Here is a 20,755-nt window from a genome sequence, read left to right on the forward strand (position 1 = left end):
TTCCCAAGCTTCATAGAGGGATTCACCTTCCTTCTGTCTGAAGGTTTGGACTTCCACTTTAAGCTTACTCAACTTTTGAGGTGGAAAGAATTTGCCCAAGAAAGCATTGACCAACTTTTCCCAAGAGTTCAGGCTTTCTTAAGGTTGTGAGTCCAACCATGTCCTAGCTCTATCTCTTACAGCAAAAGGGAAAAGCATAAGTCTGTAGACCTCAGGATTAACCCTATTGGTCTTAACAGTGTCACAGATTTGTAAGAATTCAGCTAAGAACTGATGAGGATCTTCCAATGGAAGTCCATAAAACTTGCAATTCTTCTGCATTAGAGAAACTAATTGAGGCTTAAGCTCAAAGTTGTTTGGTCCAATTGCAGGAATTGAGATGCTTCCTCCATAGAAGTCGGAAGTTAGTGCAGTAAAGTCACCAAGCATCTTCCTTGCATCTCCACCATTGTTGTTGGGTTCGGCTGCCATGTCTTCTTCTTTTTCAAAAATTTCTGTAAGGTCCTCTCCAGAGTGTTGTGCTTTAGCTTCTCTTAGCTTCCTCTTCAGAGTCCTTTCAGGTTCAGGATCAACTTTAACAAGAATGTCTTTATCCTTGTTCCTACTTATATGAAAAAGAAGAGAACAGAAAAGAAGAGGAATCCTCTATGTCACAGTATAGAGATTCCTTTATGTGAGTAGAAGAATAGAAGGATGAGGTAGAGAGGGAATAAGAAGAATTCGAATACAGAGAGAGGGAGAGGGTTCGAATTATGAGTAGAAGAAAAGTGTTAGTAAATAAATAAATAAATAAATAGAAAGAGATGAGAGAGAGAGTGAATTTGAATATTAATTAAAAGAAAAGAGAAAATTTTTTGTTTTTATTTTAATTATTGGTTAGTATTTGAAAATATTAAAAGAAATAAAATTAGAATTTAAAACAATTAGTTAATTAAAAAGATTTTTGAAAAAGTTGTTAGTGATTTTCGAAAATTAGAGAGAAAAAGGTAGTTAGGTGGTTTTGAAAAAGATAAGAAAAATTAAAACAAACAAAAAGTCAAGTAGTTAATTGAAAAAGATTTGAAAATAAATTTTGAAAAGATAAGAAGTTAGAAAAAGATTTTGAAATTAAAATTTTGAAAAAGATATGATTTGAAATTTATTTTGAAAAAGATTTGAAAAAGAAATTAAAAAGATTTAATTTTTAAAATTAAAGTTGATGACTTGACTAACAAGAAACTAAAAGATATGATTCTAGAATTTAAAGATTGAACTTTTCTTAATAAGAAAGTAACAAACTTGAAATTTTTGAATCAAAACATTAAATGTTAGCAAAGTTTTCGAAAATATGAAGTAAAAATAAGAAAAAGATTTTGAAAATTTATTTTGAAGAATTTTCGAAAAACATGAAAGAAAATTGAAAAATATTTGATTTTGAAAAAGATTTGAAAAGATAGAATTTTTAAATAGAAATTTTGACTTGACTAATAAGAAACAACTAAATTTTAAAAAAAATTTTGACCAAGTCAACCCAAAATTTCGAAATTTATGAGACAAAAAAGGAAAAGATATTTTTTTATTTTTAAATTTTTAATGAGGAGAGAGAAAAACAACAAAATGACACAACATAAAAATTTAAGATCAAAACAAATAATGCATGCAAGAACACTTTGAATGTCAAGATGAACACCAAGAACACTTTGAAGATCATGATGAACATCAAGAACATATTTTTGAGAATTTTTAAGAAAAGAAAGACATGCAAGACACCAAACTTAGAAATTTTTAATGTTTAGACACTATGAATTCGAAAATGCATATGAAAAACAAGAAAAGACACAAAACAAGAAAATTTAAAGATCAAACGAGGAAAATTATCAAGAACAACTTGAAGATCAATGAAGAACATCATGCATATATTTTCAAAAATTAAAGAAAAATTAAAACATGTAAGTGACACTAAACTTAAAATTTGACACAAGACTCAAACAAAAAACACAAGATTTTTTTTGTTTTTATGATTTTATTAATTTTTTTGTATATTTTTCGAAATTATTTTGGAAAAAGAAAATAAAAAAATTCAAAATTTTTAATAAGGATTCCAGGATTCATGCAGTGTTAGTCTAAAGCTCCAGTCCAAAAGATTAGACATGGCCAAATGGCCAGCCAAGCTTTAGCACAGAATTTTAAATGAGAATCCAAAGGCTCATCAATGTTATTCTAAAGCTTCGGTCCAAAAGAATTAGACATGGCCAAATGGCCAGCCAAGCTTTAACATAACACATACAAGCATGTCCTTTCTACAATGGAAAGTGGAAACCTCAGTCCAAAAGATTAGACATGGCTTAACAGCTAGCCAGGTTTCAACACATCTCATGAAGCTCTAGAATTCATTCTTAAAAATTTTTGAATGATTTTTTTCGAAAATTAAATATTTTTTTTTGAAATTAAAACTAAAAAATCTTAAACATAAAATAAAATTACCCAATCTAAGCAACAAGATGAACCGTCAGTTGTTCAAACTCGAACAATCAGTGGCAACGGCACCAAAAACTTGGTGCACGAAATCGTGATCACACTTTTCACAACTCCGCACAACTAACCAGCAAGTGCACTGAATCGTCCAAGTAATACCTTACGTGAGTAAGGGTCGATCCACGGAGATTGTCGGCTTGAAGCAAGCTATGGTCATCCTGTAAATCTTAGTCACGCGGATTCAAATGGTTATAAGGTTTTGATAATTAAAAGATAAATAAAACATAAAATAAAATAAAGATATTTATGTAATTCATTGGTGGGAATTTCAGATAAGGGTTTGGAGATGCTTTGTTGCTTCTGAACCTCTGCTTTTCTATTGTCTTCTTCCAATCATGCGTGCTCCTTTCCATGGCAAGCTGTATGATCCTCTCGAATGAAAAATACCAGGTACAATCTCTGCACGGCTAATCAACTGTCGGATTTCTCGTCTCGGATGAAAAATACCAGGTACAGCTACCGCACGGCTAATCATCTGTTGGTTCTCACTAGCATCGGAATAGGATCTCTCTATCCTTTTGCACACTGTCACTGCGCCCAACATTCGCAAGTTTGAAGCTCGTCATAGTCATCCCTTCCCAGATCCTACTCGGAATACCACAGACAAGGTTTAGACTTTTCGGATCTCAGGAATGCCTGCCAATTGGTTCTAGCCTATACCACGAAGGTACTAATCTCACGGACTCAGTCCGTGTATTAGATACCCAAGAGAATATACTCCGGCTGTCGTCCAATGACTACGTTGAACATCATGTAGACCGCTTGTGGTTGTCAGGCACGCGGATCTTGGCTAAGCGAGTAACGAAGATAGTGGGTGATTGTCACGGGTCACCCCTTAATTCTAACTTAACTGAATTAAGTATGAGAGTATATCTTGGAGAATAAATAGGCGTGAATTGAAAGAAAAACAATAGTACTGGCATTAATTCATGAAGAACAGTAGAGCTCCTCACCTAAATCTATGAGGTGTAGAAACTCCACCGTAGAAAATACATAAGAGAAAAGAGGTCTAGGCATGGCCGAATGACCAACCTCCCAAATGTAACATAAAAGTCTCCAAGTTCATAAAAAGTTTGATTACAATAGTAAAAAGTGCTATTTATACTAAACTAGTTACTAGGGTTTACAGAAATAAGTAACTAAGTGCAGATAGTGCAGAAATTCACTCCCGGGGCCCACTTGGTGTGTGCTTGGACTGAGCATTAAAACTTTTACGTGCATAGGCCATTCTTGGAGTTAAACGCCAGCATGGTGCCAGTTTGGGCGTTTAACTCCAGTTTTGGTGCCAGTTCTGGCGTTTTACGCCAGAAAATTTTTGGCTGGCGTTTAATGCCAGTTTGGGCCATCAAATCTTGGGCAAAGTATAGACTATTATATATTGCTAGAAAGCCCAAGATGTCTAATTTTCAATGCAATTAAGAGCGTGCCAATTGGGTATCTATAACTCCAGAAAATCCACCTTGAGTGCAGGAGGGTCAGAATCCAACAGCATCTGCAGTCCTTTCTCAGCCTCTAAATCAGATTTTTGCTCAGATCCCTCAATTTCAGCCAGAAAATACCTAAAATTACAGAAAAATACAAAAACTCATAGTAAGGGCCAGAAATGTAATTTTTGCATTAAAACTAATAAAAATATAATAAAAAGTAACTAAAACATACTAAAATCTATGTAAAAATAATGCCAAAAAGGGTATAAATTATCCGCTCATCAATAGCCAGGCAGACGGCTAGCTTGTTGGAAGCTCGTTTCATCAGGAAACTAGACTACTCAACATGGCTCTCGAATGTGGTGCTTATAAGAAAAGAAAACAAGAAGTGGAGGAAGTGCATTGACTACTTAGATCTTAATACGGCGTGTCCCAAAGATTCATTCCCCCTTCCCAACATCTATGCCCTGGTAGATGTGGTAGCGAGATACCAATTTCTGAGCTTCATGAACACGTACTCGGGATACAACCAGATCCCGATGCACCGTCCTGACGAGGAAAAAATGGCATTCATAATGCCATCAGGGACATAATGCTACAAGGTTATGCTATTTGGGCTGAAGAATGCGGGGGCCACCTATCTAAGGTTAATGAACAGAGTCTTTAAGAATCATATTGGTAGGTTGGTGGAGGTATACATTGATGGTATACTAGTAAAGATGACCGAGCCAAGCAGCTTAGTTGCCGATCTGGAGGTTATTTTCGGGTCACTTCAAAAACACAATATGAGACTGAAGCCTCTAAAATATGCATTTGCCATGGACTCAGGAAAGTTCTTGGGATTTATGATCACACAAAGAGAAGTTGAGGCCAACCCGGATAAATGTGAAGCCACCCTCCGAATGACAAACCTTGGTCGTGTCAAGGACATCCAAAGACTGGCAGGGACGCTCACGGCTCTGTCACGTTTCCTCAGTGCCTTGGCAGCAAAGCCTCTACCCTTCTTCAACCTAATGAAGAAAGGGATTACCTTCGAATGGACCCCAGCTTATGAAGAAGCTTTCAATCACTTCAAGAGGATTCTGTCGGAACCTATAGTGCTGAGTAAACCGAAAGAAAGGGGGGACTCTATACCTCTATCTGGCGGTGACAGAGGAGGCCATGTGATGAGCGGATAATTTATACGCTTTTTGGCACTATTTTTAGTATGTTTTTAGTAGAATCTGGTTACTTTTAGGGATGTTTTCATTAGTTTTTATGTTAAATTCATATTTCTGGACTTTACTATGAGTTTGTATGTTTTTCTGTGATTTCAGATATTTTCTGGCTGAAATTGAGGGACTTGAGCAAAAATCAGATTCAGAGGTTGAAGAAGGACTGCTGATGCTGATGGATTCTGACCTCCCTGCACTCAAAGTGGATTTTCTGGAGCTACAGAACTCAAAATGGCGCGCGTCTAATTGCGTTGGAAAGTAGACATCCAGGGCTTTCCATAAATGTATAATAGTCCATACTTTGGCCGAGTTTAGATGACATAAAAGGGCGTTGAACGCCAGTTCTATGCTGCTGTCTGGAGTTAAACGCCAGAAACAAGTCACAAAGCAGAGTTGAACGCCAGAAATACGTTACAACCTGGCGTTCAACTCCAGAAAGAGCTTCTGCACGTGTAACATTCAATCTCAGCCCAAGCACACACCAAGTGGGCCCCGGAAGTGGATTTATGCATCAATTACTTACTTTTGTATACCCTAGTAACTAGTTTAGTATAAATAGGACCTTTTACTATTGTATTAGACATCTTCGGATCATCCTGGATTGTAATTTTGATCCTGTGATCTCGTTTTGGGGGCTGGCCTCTTGGCCATGCCTGGACCTTCATCACTTATGTATTTTCAACGGTAGAGTTTCTACACTCCATAGATTAAGGTGTGGAGCTCTGCTGTTCCTCAAAGATTAATGCAAAGTACTACTGTTTTTCTATTCAATTCAACTTATTCCGCTTCTAAGATATTCATTCGCACTCCAACCTGAATATGATGAACGTGACAATCATCATCATTCCTTATGAACGCGTGCCTGACAACCACTTCCGTTCTACCTTAGATTGAATGAGTATCTCTTAGATCTCTTAATCAGAATCTTCGTGGTGTAAGCTAGATTGATGGCGGCATTCATGAGAATCCGAAAATTCTAAACCTTGTCTGTGGTATTCCGAGTAGGATTCAGGGATTGAATGACTGTGACGAGCTTCAAATTCGCGAGTGCTGGGCGTAGTGACAGACGCAAAAGGAGGGTGAATCCTATTCCAGTATGATCGAGAACCTCAGATGATTAGCCGTGCTGTGACAGAGTATTTGGGCCATTTTCACAAGAGGATGGGATGTAGCCATTGACAACGGTGATGCCCTTACATAAAGCCAGCCATGGAAAGGAGTAGGATTGATTGAATGAAGACAGCAAGAAAGCAGAGATTCAGAGGAACGAAAGCATCTCTATACGCTTATCTGAAATTCTCACCAATGAATTACATAAGTGTTTCTATCCTTGTTTTATGTTTACTTATTATTTAATTTCGAAAACTCCATAACTATTTTATATCCGCCTGACTGAGATTTACAAGGTGACCATAGCTTGCTTCATACCAACAATCTCCGTGGGATCGACCCTTACTCACGTAAGGTTTATTACTTGGACGACCCAGTGCACTTGCTGGTTAGTTGTATCGAAGTTGTGAATGAAAAACGATTTATTAAGACGTGTGTACAGAGTTTCTGGCACCGTTGCCGGGGATTGTTCGAGTTTGGACAACTGACGGTTCATCTTGTTGCTCAAATTGGGTAACTTTCTTTCCGTTTTCTTTTCAAAAAAATTTTTCAAAAATCTTTCAAAAATTTCTCCTTTGTTTTCGAAAAAAATTTTAAAATAAAAATGTTTTCAAAAATATATTTTTCTTCAGAATTTTTACGAATGAATTCTAGCGTTTCATGTAGCATGTTGAAGCCTGGCTGGCTGTAGAGCCATGTCTAAATTCTTTTGGACTGAGGTTTTGGCTTAAAATTGAATGAATTACTCTCATGTTACATACTAAAGCTTGGCTGGCTATTAAGCCATGCCTGACCTTTTGATTGGAGCTTTAGACTAAAGAGCATAAGATTCCTGGAATTCATATTAAAATTTTGGAATCCTTATTTTTCTTTTTCAAAATGATTTTCGAAAAAATTAAAAGAAAATACAAAAAAAAATCATAAAATCATAAAAATCAAAAAAATATTTCATGTTTCTTGTTTGAGTCTTGAGTCAAGTTGAAAGTTTGGTGTCAATTGCATATTCATCTTGCATTTTTCGAAAAATTCATGCATTCATGGTGTTCTTCATGATCTTCAAGTTGTTCTTGGTAAGTCTTCTTGTTTGATCTTGATGTTTTCTTGTTTTGCATCTTTTCTTATTTTTCATGTGCATTTTTGCATTCATAGTGTCTAAACATGAAAGATTTCTAAGTTTGGTGTCTTGCATGTTTTCTTTGCATATAAAAATTTTTAAAAATAAGTCTTGATGTTCATCATGACATTCAAAGTGTTCTTGGTGTTCATCTTGACATTCATAGTGTTCTTGCATTCATCACATACTTTGATCCATAACTTTCATGCATTGCATCATTTTTCATGTTTTTCCCTCTCATCATAAAAAAAATATTCAAAAATCAAAAAAATATCTTTCCCTTTTTCAATCATAAATTTCAAAAATTTGAGTTCACTTTTTCAAAACTTTTTAAAATATAGTTGTTTTTATGAGTCAAATCAAATTTTCAATTTAAAAATCTTATCTTTTCCAAAATCTTTTTCAAAAATCAAATCTTTTTCATTTTTCTTATTTATTTTCGAAAATTTAAAAAAATATTTTTCAAAAATCTTTTCTTATCTTTATCTCCTAATTTTCGAAAATAACATCATCAATTAATGTTTGGATTCAAAAATTTCAAGTTTGTTACTTGCTTGTTAAGAAAGATTCAAACTGAGTTCTAGAATCATAACTTGTGATTTCTTGTGAATCAAGTCATTAATTGTGATTTTAAAAATCAAATCTTTTTCAAAAACTAATTTCAATCATATCTTTTCAAAAATATCTTCTTATCTTATCTTTTTCAAAATTTGATTTTAAAATATCTTTTCTAACTTCTTATCTTCTTATCTTTTCAAAATTGATTTTCAAATTTGTTTCAACTAACTAACTAACTTGTTGTTTGTTTCTTATCTTTTTCAAAACTACCTAACTAACTCCCTCTCTCTCTAATTTTCGAAAATACCTTCCCTCTTTTTCAAAATTTCTTTTTAATTAACTAATTATTTTAATTTTTGATTTTTATTTTCAAAAAATTACTAACCTTTTTCAAAAACTATTTTCGAAAATCACTAACTCTTTTTCAAAAATTATTTTCAAAAATTCTCTCTCTCTCTTTTATCTCCTTCTATTTATTTATTCATCTACTCACACAGGGACCTCTATACTGTGGTAAAAAGAACCCCTATTATTATTATTTTTCTGTTCCTCTTTTTCATATGAGCAAGAGCCAGGACAAGAACATTCTTGTTGAAGCAGATCCAGAACCTGAAAGGACTCTGAAGAGGAAACTAAGAGAAGCTAAATTACAACAATCCAGCAAGCACCTTTCAGAAATTTTCGAACAGGAAGAGGAGATGGCAGCCGAAAATAATAATAATGCAAGGAGGATACTTGGTGACTTTACTGCACCTAGTTCCAATTTACATGGAAGAAGCATCTCCATTTCTGCCATCGGAGCAAACAATTTTGAGCTGAAACCTCAACTAGTTTCTCTGATGCAGCAGAACTGCAAGTTTCATGGACTTCCATCTGAAGATCCTTTTCAGTTCTTAACTGAATTCTTGCAAATATGTGATACTGTTAAGACTAATGGAGTAGATTCTGAAGTCTACAGGCTCATGCTTTTCCCTTTTGCTGTAAGAGACAGAGCTAGAGTATGGTTGGACTCTCAACCTAAGGATAGCCTGAACTCTTGGGATAAGCTGGTCAAGGCTTTCTTAGCTAAGTTCTTTCCTCCTCAAAAGCTGAGTAAGCTTAGAGTGGATGTTCAGACCTTCAGACAAAAAGAATGTGAATCCCTCTATGAAGCTTGGGAGAGATACAAAGGACTGACCAAAAAGTGTCCTTCTGACATGCTTTCAGAATGGACCATCCTGGATATATTCTATGATGGTCTGTCTGAATTAGCTAAGATGTCATTGGATACTTCTGCAGGTGGATCCATTCACCTAAAGAAAACACCTGCAGAAGCTCAAGAACTCATTGACATGGTTGCTAATAACCAGTTTATGTACACTTCTGAGAGGAATCCTGTGAGTAATGGGACGCCTATGAAGAAGGGAGTTCTTGAAATTGATACTCTGAATGCCATATTGGCTCAGAATAAAATATTGACTCAGCAAGTCAATATGATTTCTCAGAGTCTTAATGGAATGCAAGCTGCATCCAACAGTACTCAAGAGGCATCTTCTGAAGAAGAAGCTTATGATCCAGAGAACCCTGCAATAGCAGAGATAAATTACTTAGGTGAACCTTATGGAAACACCTATAACTCATCATGGAGAAATCATCTAAATTTCTCAGGGAAGGATCAACAAAAGCCTCAACAAGGCTTTAATAATGGTGGAAGAAATAGGTTTAGCAATAGCAAGCCTTTTCCATCATCCACTCAGCAACAGACAGAGAACTCTGAACAAAATACCTCTAATTTAGCAAACTTAGTCTCTGATCTATCTAAGGCCACTGTGAGTTTCATGAATGAAACAAGGTTATCCATTAGAAATTTGGAAGCACAAGTGGGGTAGCTGAGTAAAAGGATCACTGAAATCCCTCCTAGTACTCTCCCAAGCAATACAGAAGAAAATCCAAAAGGAGAGTGCAAGGCCATTGAATTAATCACCATGGCCGAACCTGTAAGGGAAGGAGAGGACGTGAATCCCAAGGAGGAAGACCTCCTGGGACGTCCAGTGATCAATAAGGAGTTTCCCTCTGAGGAACCAAAGGAATCTGAGGCTCATCCAGAGACCATAGAGATTCCATTAAACCTCCTTATGCCATTCATGAGCTCTGATGAGTATTCCTCTTCTGAAGAGAATGAGGATGTTACTGAGGAGCAAGTCACCAAGTACCTTGGTGCAATCATGAAGATGAATGCCAAATTATTTGGTATTGAGACTTGGGAAGATGAACCTCCCTTGTTCACCAATGAACTAAGTGATCTGGATCAACTGACATTGCCTCAGAAGAAACAGGATCCTGGAAAGTTCGTAATACCTTGTACCATAGGCAACATGATCTTTGAAAAGGCTCTGTATGACCTTGGTTCAGGGATAAACCTTATGCCCCTCTCTGTAATAGAGAAACTGGGAATCTATGGGGTGCAAGCTACTAAAATCTCATTAGAGATGGCAGACAATTCAAGAAAACAGGCTTATGGACAAGTAGAGAACGTGTTAGTAAAGGTTGAAGGCCTTTACATCCCTGCTGATTTCATAGTCCTAGATACTGGGAAGGATGAGGATGAATTCATCATCCTTGGAAGACCCTTCCTAGCCACAGCAAGAGCTGTGATTGATGTTGACAGAAGTGAATTAGTCCTTCAATTGAATGGGGACTCCCTTGTGTTTACAACTCAAGGTTATCCTTCTGTAAACATGGAGAGGAAGCATAAAAAGCTTCTCTCAAAACAGAGTCAACCAGAGCCCCCACAGTCAAACTCTAAGTTTGGTGTTGGGAGGCCACAACCAAACTCTAAGTTTGGTGTTGAACTCCCATATCCAAACTCTAAGTTTGGTGTTGGGAAGTCTCAACAATGCTCTGAACATCTGTGAGGCTCCATGAGAGCCCACTGTCAAGCTATTGACATTAAAGAAGCCCTTGTTGGGAGGCAACCCAATTTTTATTTATCTAATTATATTTTTCTTGTTCTTTCATGTTTTATTAGGTTCATGATCATGTGGAGTCACAAAATAAATATAAAAATTTAAAACGGAATCAAAAATAGCAGAAGAAAAATCACACCCTGGAGGAAGGCCTTACTGGCGTTTAAACGCTAGTAAGAAGCATCTGGCTGGCGTTCAACGCCAGAACAGAGCATGGTTCTAGCGTTGAACGCCCAAAATGGGCAGCATCTGGGTGTTTGAACGCCAGAATTGCACCCTGGAGAAGAGCTGGCGCTGAACGCCCAGAACAAGCATGGTTCTGGCGTTCAACGCCAGAAATGGGCAACAAATGGGCGTTCAACGCTCAGAACAAGCACCAATCTAGCGCTAAACGCCCAAAGTTGTGTGCAAGGGCATTTTGTATGCCTCATTTGGTGCAAGGTTGTAAATCCTTGAACACCTCAGGATCTGTGGACCCCACAGGATCACCTCAAGATCTGTGGACCCCACAGGATCCCCACCTACCTCCACTCACTTCTTCTCACCCCTCTTTTACACAATCCCATAAACACTCTTCCCCAAAACTCTTCACCAATCACCTCAATCTCTCTTCCCTATCACCACTCCACCACTCACATCCATCCCTTCTTCCCCATAAACCTACCTCATAAACTCCACCTACCTTCAAAATTCAAAATCAATTTCCCACCCAAACCCACCCTATATGGCCGAAACCTTACCCCCCTCCCTTCCCTATATATAGCCCTCCATTCCTCCTCATTTTCACACAACACAACCCTCTCTTCCCCTTCTTGGCCGAAACACATCTCTCTCTCCCTCTCCTCCTTTCTTCTTCTTCTTCATCTCTTCTTTCTTCTCTTGCTCGAGGGTGAGCAATATTTTAAGTTTGGTGTGGTAAAAGCATAAGCTTTTTGTTTTTCCATTACCATTGATGGCACCCAAGACCGGAGAATCCTCTAAAAAAGGGAAAGGGAAGACAAAAGCTTCCACCTCCGAGTCATGGGAGATGAAAAGATTCATCTCCAAAGCTCATCAAGACCACTTCTATGATGTTGTGGCCAAGAAGAAGGTGATCCCCGAGGTCCCTTTCAAGCTCAAGAAGAATGAGTATCCGGAGATCCGACATGAAATCCAAAGAAGAGGTTGGGAAGTTCTAACAAAACCCATCCAACAAGTCGGCATCCTAATGGTTCAAGAGTTCTATGCCAATGCATGGATCACTAGGAACCATGATCAAAGTAAGAACCCGGATCCAAAGAATTATCTCACCATGGTTCGGGGGAAATACTTAGATTTTAGTCCGGAAAATGTGAGGTTGGCGTTTGACTTGCCTATGATGCAAGGAGATACACGCCCCTACACTAGAAGGGTCAACTTTGATAAAAGGTTGGACCAAGTCCTCATGGACATATGTGTGGAAGGAGCTCAATGGAAGATTGACTCAGAAGGCAAACCGGTTCAACTGAGAAGACTGGACCTTAAGCCTATAGCTAGAAGATGGTTGGAGTTCATTCAACGCTCAATCATTCCCACTAGCAACCGGTCTGAAGTTACTATAGACCGGGCCATCATGATCCATAGCATCATGATTGGAGAAGAGGTGGAGGTTCATGAGATTATACCTCAAGAATTCTACAAGGTGGCTGACAAGTCCTCCACTATGGCAAGGTTAGCCTTTCCTCACCTCATCTGCCATCTATGTTACTCAGTTGGAGCTTTCATAGAAGGAGACATTCCCATTGAGGAAGAGAAGCCCATCTCTAAGAAAAGGATGGAGCAAGCAAGAGAGCCCATTCATGGATCTCAAGAGACGCATGAAGCTCATCACCATGAGATCCCGGAGATGCCTCAAATGCATTTTCCTCCACAAAACTATTGGGAGCAAATCAACACCTCCCTAGGAGAATTAAGTTCCAACATAGGACAATTAAGGGTGGAACATCAAGAGCACTCCATCATCCTTCATGAAATAAGAGAAGATCAAAAAGCAATGAGGGAGGAGCAACAAAGACAAGGAAGAGACATAGAAGAGCTCAAGGACATCACTAGTTCCTCAAGAAGAAAACACCACCATCACTAAGGTGGACTCATTCCTTGTTCTTACATTCTCTGTTTTTCGTTTTCTCTATGTTACGTGCTTATCCATGTTTGTGTCTTCATTACATGATCATTAGTATTTAGTAACGTTGTCTTAAAGTTATGAATGTCCTATGAATCCATCACCTCTCTTAAATGAAAACTGTTTTAATTCAAAAGAACAAGAAGTACATGAGTTTTGAATTTATCCTTGAACTTAGTTTAATTATATTGATGTGGTGACAATGCTTCTTATTTTCTGAATGAATGCTTGAACAGTGCATATGTCTTTTGAAGTTGTTGTTTAAGAATGTTAAATATGTTGGCTCTTGAAAGAATGATGACAAGGAGACATGTTATTTGATAATCTGAAAAATCATAAAAATGATTCTTGAAGCAAGAAAAAGCAGCAAAGAACAAAGCTTGCAGAAAAAAAATAGCAAAAAAAAAAGAAGAGAAAAAAGCAAGCAGAAAAAGCCAAAAGCTCTTAAAACCAAGAGGCAAGAGCAAAAAGCCAGTAACCCTTAAAACCAAAAGGCAAGGGTAAGAAAAAGGATCCCAAGGCTTTGAGCATCAGTGGATAGGAGGGCCTAAAGGAATAAAATCCTGGCCTAAGCGGCTAAACCAAGCTGTCCCTAACCATGTGCTTGTGGCGTGTAGGTGTCAAGTGAAAACTTGAGACTGAGCGGTTAAAGTCAAGGTCCAAAGCAAAAGAAGAGTGTGCTTAAGAATCCTGGACACCTCTAATTGGGGACTTTAGCAAAGCTAAGTCACAATCTGAAAAGGTTCACCCAATTATGTGTCTGTGGCATTTATGTATCCGGTGGTAATACTGGAAAACAAAGTGCTTAGGGCCACGGCCAAGACTCATAAAATAGCTGTATTCAAGAATCATCATACTGAACTAGGAGAATCAATAACACTATCTGAACTCTGAGTTCCTATAGATGCCAATCATTCTGAACCTCAATGGATAAAGTGAGATGCCAAAACTATTCAAGAGGCAAAAAGCTACAAGTCCCACTCATTTAATTGGAGCTATGCTTCATTGATAGTTTGGAATTTATAGTATATTCTCTTCTTTTTATCCTATTTGATTTTCAGTTACTTGGGGACAAGCAACAATTTAAGTTTGGTGTTGTGATGAGCGGATAATTTATACGCATTTTGGCACTATTTTTAGTATGTTTTTAGTAGAATCTGGTTACTTTTAGGGATGTTTTCATTAGTTTTTATGTTAAATTCACATTTCTGGACTTTACTATGAGTTTGTGTGTTTTTCTGTGATTTCAGGTATTTTCTGGCTGAAATTGAGGGACTTAAGCAAAAATCAGATTCAGAGGTTGAAGAAGGACTGCTGATGCTGTTGGATTCTGACCTCCCTGCACTCAAAGTAGATTTTCTGGAGCTACAGAACTCAAAATGGCGCGCTTCCAATTGCGTTGGAAAGTAGACATCCAGGGCTTTCCAGCAATGTATAATAGTCCATACTTTGGCCGAGTTTAGATAACGTAAAAGGGCGTTGAACGCCAGTTCTATGCTGCTGTCTGGAGTTAAACGCCAGAAACAAGTCACAAACCAAGTTGAACGCCAGAAATACGTTACAACCTGGCGTTCAACTCCAGAAAGAGCCTCTGCACGTGTAACATTCAAGCTCAGCCCAAGCACACACCAAGTGGGCCCCGGAAGTGGATTTATGCATCAATTACTTACTTTTGTAAACCCTAGTAACTAGTTTAGTATAAATAGGACCTTTTACTATTGTATTAGACATCTTCGGATCATCCTGGATTGTAATTTTGATCCTGTGATCTCGTTTTAGGGGCTGGCCTCTCGGTCATGCCTGGACCTTCATCACTTATGTATTTTCAACGGTAGAGTTTCTACACTCCATAGATTAAGGTGTGGAGCTCTACTGTTCCTCAAAGATTAATGCAAAGTACTACTATTTTTCTATTCAATTCAACTTATTCCGCTTCTAAGATATTCATTCGCACTCCAACCTGAATGTGATGAATGTGACAATCATCATCATTCCCTATGAACGCGTGCCTGACAACCACTTCCGTTCTACCTTAGATTGAATGAGTATCTCTTAGATCTCTTAATCAGAATTTTCGTGGTGTAAGCTAGATTGATGGCGGCATTCATGAGAATCCGGAAAGTCTAAACCTTGTCTGTGGTATTTCGAGTAGGATTCAGGGATTGAATGACTGTGACGAGCTTCAAACTCGCGAGTGCCGGGCATAGTGACAGACGCAAAAGGAGGGTGAATCCTATTCCAGTATGATCGAGAACCTCAGATGATTAGCCGTGCTGTGACAGAGTATTTGGGCCATTTTCACAAGAGGATGGGATGTAGCCATTGACAATGGTGATGCCCTTACATAAAGCCAGCCATGGAAAGGAGTAGGATTGATTGAATGAAGACAGCAGGAAAGCAGAGATTTAGAGGAACGAAAGCATCTCTATACGCTTATCTGAAATTCTCACCAATGAATTACATAAGTGTTTCTATCCTTGTTTTATGTTTACTTATTATTTAATTTTGAAAACTCCATAACTATTTTATATCCGCCTGACTGAGATTTACAAGGTGACCATAGCTTGCTTCATACCAACAATCTCCATGGGATCGACCCTTACTCACGTAAGGTTTATTACTTGGACGACCCAGTGCACTTGCTGGTTAGTTGTATCGAAGTTGTGAATGAAAAACGATTTATTAAGACGTGTGTACAAAGTTTCTGGCGCCATTGCCTGAGATCACAATTTCGTGCACCACCATGGCAGTCGCCCTAGTTCGGGAAGAAGATAAGCTCCAGCAGCCGGTATACTTCATAAGCACAGTGGTCCGAGGGGCGGAGCTAAAGTACCCTAGGTTGGAGAAATTAGCTTACGCTTTGCTGATTTCTTCCAGAAGGTTGAGGCAATATTTTCAAGGGCACCCATCAGGTTGAGAACCGATCAAGCCATCCAACAGATTCTGCAAAAGCCTGATCTAGCGGGGCATATAATGACATGGGCATTAGAATTGTCCAGTATGATATCCAGTATGAACCTCGACACGCGATCAAGGCGCAAGCAATGGTTGACTTCTTGGTTAAAGTGACCATGGATGTTCCTGAGGACCCGAACACACGGTGGAAACTCTATGTTGACGGAGCTTCTAACCAAGCTTTCAGAGGAGTCGGGATCATTTTGGAAAGCTCGGAAGGAATGATTTACGAGCAGTCCATCAAATTTGACTTTGCGGTCTTGAATAACCAAGCAGAGTATGAGGCCTTGATAGATGGCTTAACTTTAGCCAGAGAGGTCGGAGCAAGGAAACTCGAGGTCAATAATGACTCTCAGGTCGTTACCTCCTAAGTGAATGGAACCTACCAAGGCAGAAACTCTTTATTGCAAAAATACTTAGAGAAGGCAAAACGGCTATGTGGGGAGTTTGATGAAGTTGTGGTCCAGCACGTTTCCAAGGAGAGAAACGCCAGGGCCGACCTTTTGTCAAAGTTGGCAAGCACCAAACCTGGAGCGGAGAACTGATCTCTCATCTAGGGCTTGGTGAAGGAGCCGTCGATAACCCGCTGCTTGACCCAAATCCCTGATCCTCCTTCTTGAATCAACTCGATTCAGCGATTCCTCGAGGAAGGAATGCTCCTTGAAGATGAAAAGGAGGCCAAAGTGATAAGAAAAGAGGCTGCTAAGTACGCAGTAATACAGGGACAACTATACAAGAGAGGACTTAATTAGCTCCTGTTGAAGTGTCTATGCCCCGACCAAATGGACTATATCCTCAGTGAAGTCCATGAAGGGTGCTGTGGCCACCATATTGGAGGAAAATCGTTAGCCAGAAGGCTCATAAGAGCTGGATACTATTAGCCCTCTATGATGGCAGACGCCCGGGAGTAAGTAAAAAAGTGTAGGAAATGTCAAGAGAACGGGGATTTTCACAGGGCTCTAGCGGAAGAGCTAAGTTTCATTCTGGCCTCCCGACCTTTCTCCTAGTGGGGAGTCGACCTCTTAGGACCATTTCCGGTAACCCCAGGGTAAGTCAAATACCTCATCGTGGCCATTGATTATTACATTAAGTGGGTAGAGGCAAAGTCATTAGCCAGCATATCATCTGCCAATTTTTGAAAGTTCTTCTGGAGGCAAGTAATCGCCAGGTTTGAGATACCAGAGGTCGTCATCTCGGATAATGGGACGCAATTTTCTAACAAAAAGTTCGGGGAGTTCTTAGCTGGATTGGGAATCAAGCAGAGGTTTTCCTCAGTGAAACATCTCCAGAGTAATGGACAAGCCGAGGCGGCAAACAAAGTTATCTTCAGTGGGTTAGAAAGGCATCTCGATCAGCGAAAGGGCTCTTGGGTAGACGAGTTGGCCTCCGTTTTATGGTCCTACAAGATGACATCACAATCTTCCACTGAGGAAACGCCTTTTCGACTTACCTACGATGTTAATGCGGTCATCCCTGTAGAGATAGGGGAACCAAGTCCAAGGATACTCCTAGGTGGGGGTAACAAGGCGATTGAAAGGACCTGATAGATGAGACAAGGGAGATGGCTCACTTGTCAGAAGCTGCATTGAAGCAGAGGATAGCCTTGCGTTATAATCATAGAGTGCAGAGCAGAAGCTTTGGAGAGGGTAACCTCGTGTTTCAACGTAACGATATCGGCCCACCGACTCCTGGAGAAGGCAAGCTAGTAGCTAATTGGGAGGGCCATATAGAGTAAAAGAGGTGCTTGGAAAAAGGGCTTACAAGTTGGAACGGTTAAACGGCAAAGAGGTCCTGAGGACATGGAATGTGTCAAACTTGAAGAGGTTTTACTCTTGAAGGTCGAACGACTTTCCGACCAACGGTTATTCTTCACCCTCATTTTTACTTTCAATTTAATGTCACCTTTTACTTTGTCATCTTTTTGTCCGACTCTTTATTTTCTTTTAAATACTTGTTATAAAGAACTTTCGTACTTTTGTTCATTATTAAAGAGGGGGTACTCTTTTCCCTTGCCCTCTAAATGAGGCAATGGCAAGGGGTTTTAATGAGGCCAACTATTGACAAGCAAGTGCATTGTAATTAATTTATGTTGATTAATTTCATGTTCATAATTTATTGCCAAGTTACATAAAAAGATACCCGAGACTGATCACCCTAGGTGCCAAAACATTGCAATCAGCAGATATCCAACTTACAACAATATAGCAATTCGATGGCCAAATGAGGAAATAAGAACAACTAAAGCGGCCAAAACGTATTCTAACTACAAATGAAAATGTTAAAACGGTAGCTTAAAAGGAGCATCGTATCAGCTTAATAATAAAATAAAATATTCAAAGTACACAAAGGTCGTGATACTAGACAAACGACAAGTTTCAAAAAGGATGTTGTTCAAAGTTATAAGGAAAGGAACCACATTGGCCCCGTAGTTAAAAAGTACAAAGAATTCACAATTACAAAAAATTTTACAAGTTACTAGATAATTTACTTCCTTGGAATATCAACATTTTCCCCATCCTGGATCATCTTGAAGGCTCTAACTACCGAAATCTCGAAGTCGGGAGCAAGAAGGAAGACCTGAACCTTGATTGCCTCCTCGGTAGCAGTGATCGCTGCCCGAACATCCTTAATAATCTCCTTATTCTTTTTATTCGTGGCCAAGGCCTCCTTCTTAGCAAGCTCAACCGATCTTGTGGCCTCAGCAAGCTTTTCCTCCAACTTTTTCACTTTTTCCTTCGCCGTGGTAGCCTAACCAAGAGCAGCGTCGAGCTCACGGAAAAGTGAGAAGTCACGTTCCATTGATCTCATCAGCGCTCTCCTTGGCCTTTTTCTCCTCTTTGGCAACTCGGGACCTCAGGGACTCCTCTTGGACTTTTAAGTTAGTAATGTCTCTTTGAGAAGCTTGGAAGTTTCCCTCTAAAACCTGGCCCTGAGCCAGCACGGGCTCCACTTTCCTGGCAATCGCTGCTGCCAGGAGTAGGCTCTGGTATGTCCACCTCACCTGGGCAGCCAAATCGACATCTCGGAAGAAGTCCTCGATGCTAGGGTGGAGCTGGAAGTCGATAAAAAAGCCGGTGTCAGAGTTCTTCTCCATCGCAGTGAGAGTTTTCTCAGTCCCAGTGTTTGTTTTTCTTTTTTTGGGATTGGTGATGACCATCACCTCAGGTTCGGTCTCAACCGGCACCCCCTTACTCTGGTCACTCTCGTCGGTAACAGGATTGTCAACGGAATTCTTGGGAGATACCTCAGTCAAAGGGTTTGATTGAACCCCATCCCCAACACGGGCTTCAGGCTCGAGAAACGGGGTTACCGAGCTATCATCGCCGCTATCGCCAGCAGGAAAGAGATGGCTCATTAAGCGAGAGAGGGTTGTGCTCCCGGCAGCCATTCCCACTACTAGATGCAAGCAAAAGTCAAAATAGAGTCCAAGTTAGAGAAATAAGGGATAAATACATCAAGTCGGAAGTCAAATAAGTAATAGGCAAAAGTATAGAACGGGATCTCAAACTTACCTACACACTTGCGCTCGGATTCCTGGTCTCTCATCAATAAATGAGGATTAAGATTTTTAGACCCAAAAATTGCTAACAAAACGTTGGCAATTTGTTAGCCTTCCTGGCCTAATCCCTCGTAGGTAATCTTTATTAAGTAATTGGAGCCAGCACCAAAGCTCTAGTACGTCAAAATTTTCCTTTCGCCCTCAAGGGTAAGCTTAGAAGGGATGGCGACCTTGAGCCGGCCTCACCTTAAAGTAGGTTTCTTTGAAACCATGAAACGAATCTTCGAAGAGTCCGAAAATTTGCCAGATATGGACAGCCCGTAAGAAAAGTATCATTTTTTGTGTTTTTCTTTACGAGTGGGGTCGGTAAGTAAAAAGAAATAAAGGAATACATTGATGGAGGTCGGGAGCTCTAAGTACTCACACACCATCTCAAAAAAACGAATGCTACCCAGCTGTTCGGGTGGAGTTGTGACGGTGCGACGTCACATCGGTTTAATAGGGTCATAACAAATGGAGAGAAGGGAAGACGAACACCCAACGTGGTGAACTTGGGTTTGTACACCCATAACCAGTCGAGAATCCGAGGAGACGGTATCTTTATTTGAGAAATGCATTCATGGGCCCCCGTGACTAAGACGTCATAGTTTGCCTCCTCCTCCACCACCAAACAGCGCCCTGGAATTGTGGAATTCTTGCAATTCCTCTTGGGTTACTTTAGAAGCTGTGCTCATTATGTCGGTGGTGACCCAAGCATAGCGGTCTACAATATTTTATGCCGCGGGTTACGGCGCCATACCTACAGTGGAGCACCACTTAAGTCAACTCGAGAATTCAGAAACTCAGAGAAATTGAAAAAATGGAACTGTGTTCTGCTATATCACTACTCTATGCTATCTTGCATTAATTCAGGGCCTAAGTCTAAGAAAAGAGACACCTATGGTACCCCCTAAGAACTAACTAACAATGACAAGTCTAATATTGGCAAAACAAGAACCATATTTAAGCAAAACGAAATGAATGCAGCATACAACAAAGGTGCTTGATCAAATAAAAATAAGTATCACGAATGTTAGAGAGTAGTCACTTACCAGTAGTCGAAGCAAGAAAATGTGATGGGTTGGAGGCAAATGCGATGGGAATCACAACAGGCAAGGAGCAGAGTATCGAGTGTACAATAATAAGAAGCAAAAGGAGATGAAGAAGTTGTGGAAGAAAAGAGGAAATGAAATTATGAAGTGAAAATAAAAGAGATGCTGAATGGTAACCGTCAAGGTGG

General features: G+C 39.4%; 1 non-coding gene across 1 annotated transcript; it reads right to left on the minus strand.

Moving 5' to 3' along the window:
• Positions 1-9,031: 9,031 nt before the first annotated feature.
• Positions 9,032-9,139, minus strand: LOC112773796 (small nucleolar RNA R71). The gene has a single exon (XR_003188325.1). It is a non-coding gene; the product is annotated as a small nucleolar RNA R71 (small nucleolar RNA).
• Between the last annotated feature and the right edge of the window lie 11,616 nt (positions 9,140-20,755).

The sequence above is a fragment of the Arachis hypogaea genome, chromosome 18 (assembly GCF_003086295.3).
Source record: "Arachis hypogaea cultivar Tifrunner chromosome 18, arahy.Tifrunner.gnm2.J5K5, whole genome shotgun sequence".
Lineage (NCBI taxonomy): Eukaryota > Viridiplantae > Streptophyta > Magnoliopsida > Fabales > Fabaceae > Arachis > Arachis hypogaea.